This window comes from Podarcis erhardii, assembly GCF_964252035.2.
Source record: "Podarcis erhardii genome assembly, chromosome: 4".
Lineage (NCBI taxonomy): Eukaryota > Metazoa > Chordata > Lepidosauria > Squamata > Lacertidae > Podarcis > Podarcis erhardii.
Genome location: NC_138508.1, coordinates 82600177 through 82608564, shown reverse-complemented (window position 1 = coordinate 82608564; position 8388 = coordinate 82600177).

Below are 8388 nucleotides of genomic sequence, written 5' to 3'. Positions count from 1 at the left end.
GACAATAAAGTATTCTGTAAAGAAAGTACCGTACACTGGATGTATGTAGGTATGATGACATTTTAAGCATCTCAGAATGGACACAAATTGTTTTCAGATACAGTGGTACCTCGAGTTAAGTACTTAATTCATTCCGGAGGTCCGTTCTTAACCTGAAACTGTTCTTAACCTGGAGCACCACTTTAGCTTATGGGGCCTCCCGCTGCTGCCAGAACACGATTTCTGTTCTCATCCTGAAGCAAAGTTCTTAACCCGAGGTACTATTTCTGGGTTAGCGGAGTCTGTAACGTGAAGCGTATGTAACCCGAGGTACCACTGTACAATATGATAGGATTTTATTCTTGCCAAGGAAAAACCCATCAGAATAAGTAACAAGAATGAATCTGTTAATCAAATGCTAGATCATATTGGTCCTTCCATATATATATATATATATATATATATATATATATATATATATATGCTTTCGTAGATTTTCACGGGTACAGGAATGCAGGTTTTGGTGTCCTCGGGTGTCTTCCCGTGTAAAAGTTGGGGTGTCTAGGTGACGTTTCGACGAGGTCTCACTCGTCATCTTCAGGCTGGTGCTTTCGGCTTCTTGTTACTGGAACTGAGATCCTGCTCTGTTCCAGTAACAAGAAGCCGAAAGCACCAGCCTGAAGATGACGAGTGAGACCTCGTCGAAACGTCGCCTAGACACCCCAACTTTTACACGGGAAGACACCCGAGGACACCAAAACCTGTATATATATATATATATATATATATATATATATATATATATATTCCACAGCAGCAAAAACTAAAAAATTCAAAAGTTGCCACTACTTGGCAGCAGTGCCTACATCAAGAATATTTCCCACCCATCACACCAGATTCATTAGTGTGCTGCTAAATGCTATGGATCTGAGATGTGGATAAGAAGAACAAAGTCCTTTTCCAGTTCTTTGCTTCGTTAAACAATCTGAAGGGCTTCTCCAAAGGGCATGCCCTCCAATGGGTGGGTTATCTCAACTAAAACCTCTGCACTGAAAAACCCACTTCATTGAGAGAGACCCCTTCATCCTTGTGAGTGAATCACAATAAAGGAGGAACAAAAGACTGAGCTCATTCAGATCCCGGGCATTCAGGGAGCCCAAAGCTCCACAGAGATGCAAAGTTTAGAAGTACTTGAGCTACTTGAAGCTCCACAGAATTGCAAGCAAATAATTCACTTCTGTTGTTCTCCCAACTGGAGAGCGAAGCCTCTCCAGACTGGCAGCGCCTTGCTAAGGTTGGCAGATGAATCAATCTAATTAGTAGGTGTGAGTCTAGCACTGATCAGGAAGCAGGTCTGTAGGATTTAACAAGAAGGCCTTAATATCTATAAACATGCAAAACACGCCTGCCTCTGTTACAGCACTTCCAAACGTAGGGAAATAACAAACGGCGGTATAATAACCTCTAAGAGAAATTCCCCATAGGGGGACGTTTATTGTAATAAGGTGGTGCTACTGGGTGTTTGTCAAAATGATATTGTATCCTCTCGACATAAACTGCAGATGCAGGGTGCGAATATAGCTATGCAATTAGTTTTGTTTTGTTTTTTAAACAAAGTCGAATGCTCCATGGGGACATGCAAAACACACCTTTAATTAATGCAGAGATGGTTTCAACAGGCTTTGAAACGCCTGTTATCAATACACTGGAGATGCAATCGATTGTCAGATGTACTGCAAATGACATTTCTTGAAAACATCATGTGCTCATCCCAAATTACGGGTTAAAACATATATCATTCCAAAATTAGCAAAGGAGGCAGGTTTGGCAATTTACCCCATGTCAGCTTTTCAAAATTTGAGCTATGATTCTAATGATTAGCTTATTTAGCAAAAGGATTTATTAGCCATTTTGCAAACTAGCCTCTCAGTTTTAAAAGCCTCTTTATATTTCTCTCATTACATTATGTAGTCCTATGTTCTTGTAGAGAAAACTTTAGAAGTGGCAGAAGTTTTTTGTTGTGTTTTTTTTTTGGGGGGGGGTAACCCCTCTTGTAAATCTGGCCAGAGACGATTGAGGAGATATTTTAAAACCCCACAAGAACTTGCCAGATCACAGCTTTCTTTTGCTGTATGTTTCCTTAATTACATTCAGTGTTCAGAAACTAGCAAGTGGAAATGGCTCTTCAGCCCTTTCTAAAAATGTCAGATCTTTGTTTTTAAAAATTGATACCTGTGGTGGGTTGAACTGGCAACATTTTGAAAGAGGCACCTAAAAAACCCCTGAACTCTTCACTTCCGGGGATGTGTGGAAGTAATTAAAAAATCATTCCCAATTGTGAATTCCTCAGGTGTTCATTCCACGCAACTTGCCATGGTTGAAATACATATTTCATAAATGTATTGTGCACCAAGGCACCATGCACAGCTGGAATGTGGGGCTGTAGGAACTGTTCTGGAAAAACTTTTGTCAGAAAAGCAATAGTCTTTCTAGGTTTAGAGAAAAGAAAATAACTTGAGCCAATGTTATATTCTATAAGCCTGGGTCTGATATATCTGCTGCATCTGTAACGTTGAAGTCATTAAAATGCAGGGCAGTCCATGACACTAATTAGGCTTTCTGAAATAATGTTTGGAATAATTTTTACGTAACCCTGTAACCTGACACCATTGGGCAGGTATGTCAAATTGGCAATGCAATTAAGCCAGGAAAAGAACCTTGAAAGAATCTAGGATCTTTGTCACAAATGCTGACCTCCATTCTAAATGGAATGCTTTTCTGTCCACAAAAAAGTCCACTGAGATATTATAGCACATGCATCAGCATATAATGTGTCATTTTCCCCTTTGACATACTAGTAGGACATCGCACTGCACACATCATAATCTTTCAACTGAGTTAATCCATTTAAAGTCCAACTTAAACACAAAGTTTAGCGGGGTTGCATGTGACAGGCATGATTCTGGACCACAGATTTTTCTTTTCTTTTCCAAGAAGCTCTCTAAAGTGTTTGATAGTGAAATATTTTGTGTGCACACATCAAGTTGTGGTTTTCGAAGGGAGGAAAGCCCTCACTCTCAGAATATAAACTGTTTATATTCACCACGAAGCATTTTCCAGCCCTAAAAGATTATTTATGCTCTGCTCTTGAACACAATTTTTTTACAACAAACCTTACCGTATTTCTGAAGTGTTCCGTCCTCTGAATGATCACTTGCAGGTGAACGAAATGACGAACTTGCCGTGTCTTAGAAATACTGCCATAATAAATGGCAGAATTTACTGCATTCTCTGGAGGAAAAGAGATAAGGGGATGGCTGAACAAGTGGTAGAATTTTCAGCTTCAGAGATGAGAAAACAAAGATGCACATGGCTAGGATTGCCATACCTCTAGATTTTCCCAGAAATTTACGTAATAGTGCAGTCAGCAATTGGTGAAAATGTCTGTTGACAGTGGCAATTTTGCCCATAAAGCTCAAAAACTTTGGGCAAAACTATAAAAAGCTCAACAACTTTTTGAAATATGGCAACCCTAGTCAGACCTGCTACCCACTTGGCTAAATTTGGCTAGTTTTTAAAATAACTAAAATGGTTTCTTTCCATGGCTGACCTCTGTTATGGACATTAGAAAACAATGGCCTGGTATGAATGATCATATACCTGTATTGGCTTAATAAGTTGAGATACGAGCTAGCATTTTTCTTATACACACAGCCCTTTTGCTCATCTCATCACAGTGAAGACAATAAAGCTAGAAGTTTCTAGTTAACCATAGTTTCCCATTTCTTTCAAACTATAATTTAATGTTCTGACTTGTTCCAAAGCAAGTTACCATAGTTTCCCAGTCTGGATGAAATGGAAAACACAGTTAATTAGAAGATTCCTGGTTTGATTGCTTATGCTGTGAAGGCAGCAGCAAAGGAGATGCACAGGCAAAAGGCCCATTCAAATAAATAAATATCTTTATTTATCCCAGCATAGGCCATAGTAATGCAAAGAGTGTCTTCATCCAACCCAAGTTTGCTTTGCATCTGCACTATAGCTACAAGAGTTCACGACCATATTTTGATATTCTTGTGCCCAGTGCAAACATTACAAATAAATGCATGCTTTTATTTAAGGGGATTAAAGGGGCAGAAAGGTTTAGCTTCTTTGGGGACATGACAGAGGAGGAAGATGCCTGGGTTTGTGCCCTATCATTCCCTCTATTTCTAATATTCAGGATGTGAGCGCCATGGCTGATGGAGTCAAAACAGCATCACCCACACACAAGGAGGAGGTTTGGAAACCCCGAGGTTTGCTGAAGTATCCAAAAGCATTAGGGAAAATCCCTGACAAACCTAAAAAAATAGTGAGGGTGAATGTGCTCAGTATCAATGGGATGCTGACCGACTCCTAGGAGAGGGTGAAGGAAAAACCAAAAGAATAGGGGGTGGAACGGAGTAGTTGAGAGCCTGAGGTGTTCCATACAGCAAGTCTGTTGCAGAGAGCCCCTCTTGTTGCTTAGTATTTCATGAAACAGCACCCTCTAGATTTCTGGCTCTCTTTGGGCACTCAACCTCTACAAGAGACTAATGCTTTGGGGCAATCAGTCTGATGTGCTGACTTCTCCCGCAGAATCACAGTCTTGATAAACACCGCTTGTGAAGTTCTGAAAATGTTGGAGAGCAGTCTTCTCAGCTTTGCCAATGATGCTTGCAGCAAGTCCTACTAATGCTCAATTAATCTTTCCCCCAGCGCCTTGCTTTCCAGATTCTGTAAATACATGCACTTCTCTCACTGTGTGTGTGTGTGTGTGTGCAAGCTGGTGGCAGGGACCCTGCATATCATCAAGTGGAATGTTTGGCCCGTTGTTCCTACAGTGGGCAGGGGAAGCATGAAAAACACAAATAAACCGAGGATTTGCCCATGAATTCTGCTTGGTAGGTTGCCAACTAATCAGGATTCACGGTACAGCTCCCACTTTGGTTGCTTTCCTGTTCTGGGCTAATTCAAACACAGCCGGGGACTCAAAGTATGTTTTGCTTTCTCTTTTTTAGCAGCTGCATTCTGAAGGGGTGCAACCAACAGACCTATGTAATCTGTGTGATTTGCAACAAAAGTTTATTTAAATGGGGGGGGGGGGGAGTGTTGGCTCACTACTTAGACAAACAGCCCCAAGACCAGCACCGCCAGTAAGTTATTGGCAAAACACCTGGGGACCGAATGTCGCTTCTGAACTCTTTGTAAGATTTGATTCACATTGGTAGTGCAAATTAACTGTCTATCCTTAAAATAATATACTGTTACCCCTGAGTAATCCCTCCCTAGATAAGAGTATTTCCCTCACCTCTTCTGGAAAATGCATGATGAACCAGCTGAGAAAATAATACACCAAAGAGAGCCAGAAATCCTGCTTTTATAAATATGTCTGTGAGAATAATAATCTCTGCATTTTTTGCTAGTAGGTGCTGTGGTCAGGGTCACTGAAAAACACAGCCACGTCGGGCCCTCTCAGGAGTAATGCCAGCAGCCTACTGCAGATGAAATAATGAGATACATAAGGAAAGGTGGAGTTAGGGGGAGACAGAACAAGGAAGGACAGAGCAGACAGAGGGCGAGAAAATAAAGGACTCACGTTGCAATCAGAAAGAAAGATTTGAGATGTGAATGAGTGAGCGAGGAAAGAAAGAATAGAAACCCTGGTTTTGATAGAGGAGGCTATAATCTGTAGATCATGCCAGCACAATTTGTAACCCACCAAGTAAAAAAACAGCCCACCAGCCATGCATATTGCACCCTGCCAGGTGCTTGATAATACCAGGCAGGCAGGGAAAGCAGGAAGATTAATTGAGCCCCTGGTGGGCCCACCATACATGGTTTGGCAGCCTTGTGAGTCTTTTGGCTTGGTGGGTCACAAACCGTGCAGCACCGCCATAACAGTGCAATTCTAAGTGTGCTTACTCAGAAAAATGAGACCTATGGAATTCATTGGGGATTACTGCCTAGTAAGTCAGTGTTTTCAGGATTTCTGTCTTGGTTAAATAATAATACACCCATTAAAGCCAAGAGATCCATGGGCTGTTACTGATAGATAAGCATTTCTCGGGAAAATTGCTTCCGAACTATTCAGGGAGCGTACAGATTTTCAGGACATCACAGTTGGTTGTGTATTAATTGTCTTGAGCATTTAGAACAGAGGTTGTTAATGTGGTGCTCTCTGAATGATAGTGAGCTGTAAGTCCCATCATCCCTGATCATTGCTTAGGCTGCATGGGACTGATGGGAAATGTAGTTAAAAATCTGGGGGGGGGGGCACTATGGTGTCTACTCCTGTCTTAGAAGCTCTGAAACCTGACAGGTAGAATTTAGGGAAAGCCAGTGAGGGTGCTTCCACATTGTCACTATTTAGGGGTTGGATTTAACCGCATACAAGCAGATTCAGGTTGCACAGTTAAAAGTTGGCTAGGAGGTCAACAGACTTGTTTCCCAAAAGGAATGGACTTTTTGCAACATGGAAGGTGACATGAAAATACGCTGGGAAATATAGACTAATCTAACCTCCCCATGTAGCTGTCAAACTATTGTCTGAGGTACTTCCTTTAAGAAAGCACCCTTTAAAATAATAGTATTTGGCCGTAGATGTTTTTGTATATAATTTATGCTCAGTAACAAATAAACAGCTATATGATGCTCAAACAAATATGTTAAATGTTATATATAAAGAATAAACTGTCAGCACTGGACTTGCAAAACGGTGCATTTTAGCAATGCATTTAGCATCTCTTTTTTTATATACCCAATGGCTCATAATGGGGGGGGGGTTACAAACACCAGCAAGTCTTTGGCCTCTTATACTTGCATGTACACCATCGGCATTTAGCACGTTTGTCACCCCATATACTTCTGGAGGTATGTATGTGAATATTGTATGGAGCTGAGCTGAGAATAATCTGTAACAAGTATGCCAGTCATTAGAATGTTTGCTGGCAAGTAAAGCAGACTCTGTAGCCCATATCAGAAGTAGGGGAAGGATATTTGTGACTCACTTTTAGATTTATTTGTCTCCTGGCAAACTTATCAAGAAGATCTTTCTTGATTCATCATTATTCAAACAAGCAAAACCTCGGGGCAACTCTTTGTTTTTACATCTGCACACTAGTCTGTTGTCCTTGGAAACGGCCACTATTGGTGTGCTCAGTCCTCTTTAAGATGAATTTTGGGGCCTATGAAAGGCAATGTCCTGAGCAGCTTCCTATCTTGACCGCCAGACATAACCCTGTTTTGCCCCCATTCTCCACCCCTGGAATCCGGCCAGTTGCTTTTCCACCGTCTGGATTCTTCAGGGGAGAACGGCCATGTCTGTCTGCCAACATAGCTTTAGACGCATGGCAGAGTTCCCTGAAAAGTAGGGTTGCGCCTTATGCATCACTGATAAACGAGAAATACATTGGTGAGAAAAGCAGGGCTCATTGGCATAAACTAACTTGTGTGTACAGATGCTAATTTAGAAACAATTGCCGTAATTTGAATAGAAATATGATACATTTCCCCATAGTGGGGGAAACAATGACCAGGTGATGTGTGGGCCTGCTCAGTCTGCCGCTGAGGTGTTAACTGGCCATGGGCAACTTTAGAGTCCCTCTGACTCTTCTTTTTATGGTTCTTTATATTGTTAACAGAAAACCAAACTTCAACTAATCAGTCCTTTAAATAGAGGAGTCCTTCAAACAGAGGACTACCCTCTGTAAAGTGGAGCAGAAGGCCACCCTATCTTCAGGATGTGGGCCTAGAAGTTCATATTCCATCTCCTTGTTTATAATAATAATAATAATAATAATAATAATAATAATAATAAATAAATAAATAAATAAATTATATCCCACCCTCCCCAGCCGAAGCCGGGCTCAGGGCGGCTAACAACAATAAAACAGTACAAAAGTACAGCACAAACAACACTCTAAAACTATTCATTATAAAATTAATTCAAATCAAGCCACTGGCCACCATTGGGCCAGAGCTCCGCGAAGATTGCCGAGGGAGGGAGACAGGCTGTGCCCTGGCCAAAGGCCTGGTGGAACAGCTCTGTCTTGCAGGCCCTGCGGAAAGATGTCAAGTCCCGCAGGGCCCTAGTCTCTTGTGACAGAGTGTTCCACCAGGTCGGAGCCACAGCCGAAAAAGCCCTGGCTCTAGTTGCGGCCAGCCTAACTTCTCTGTGGCCCGGGACCTTCAAGATGTTTTTATTTGAAGACCGTAAGTTTCTCTGTGGGGCATACCAGGAGAGGCGGTCCCATAGGTACAAGGGTCCTAGGCCGTATATTTTATCCTGAATTTTATTCTGTGAACTGCCCTGAGATATTATGATGAATAAACAAACAAAGAAACTAACAGTATATTCTGTGCTTGATGTGAAAAAGACACTGTGAAACC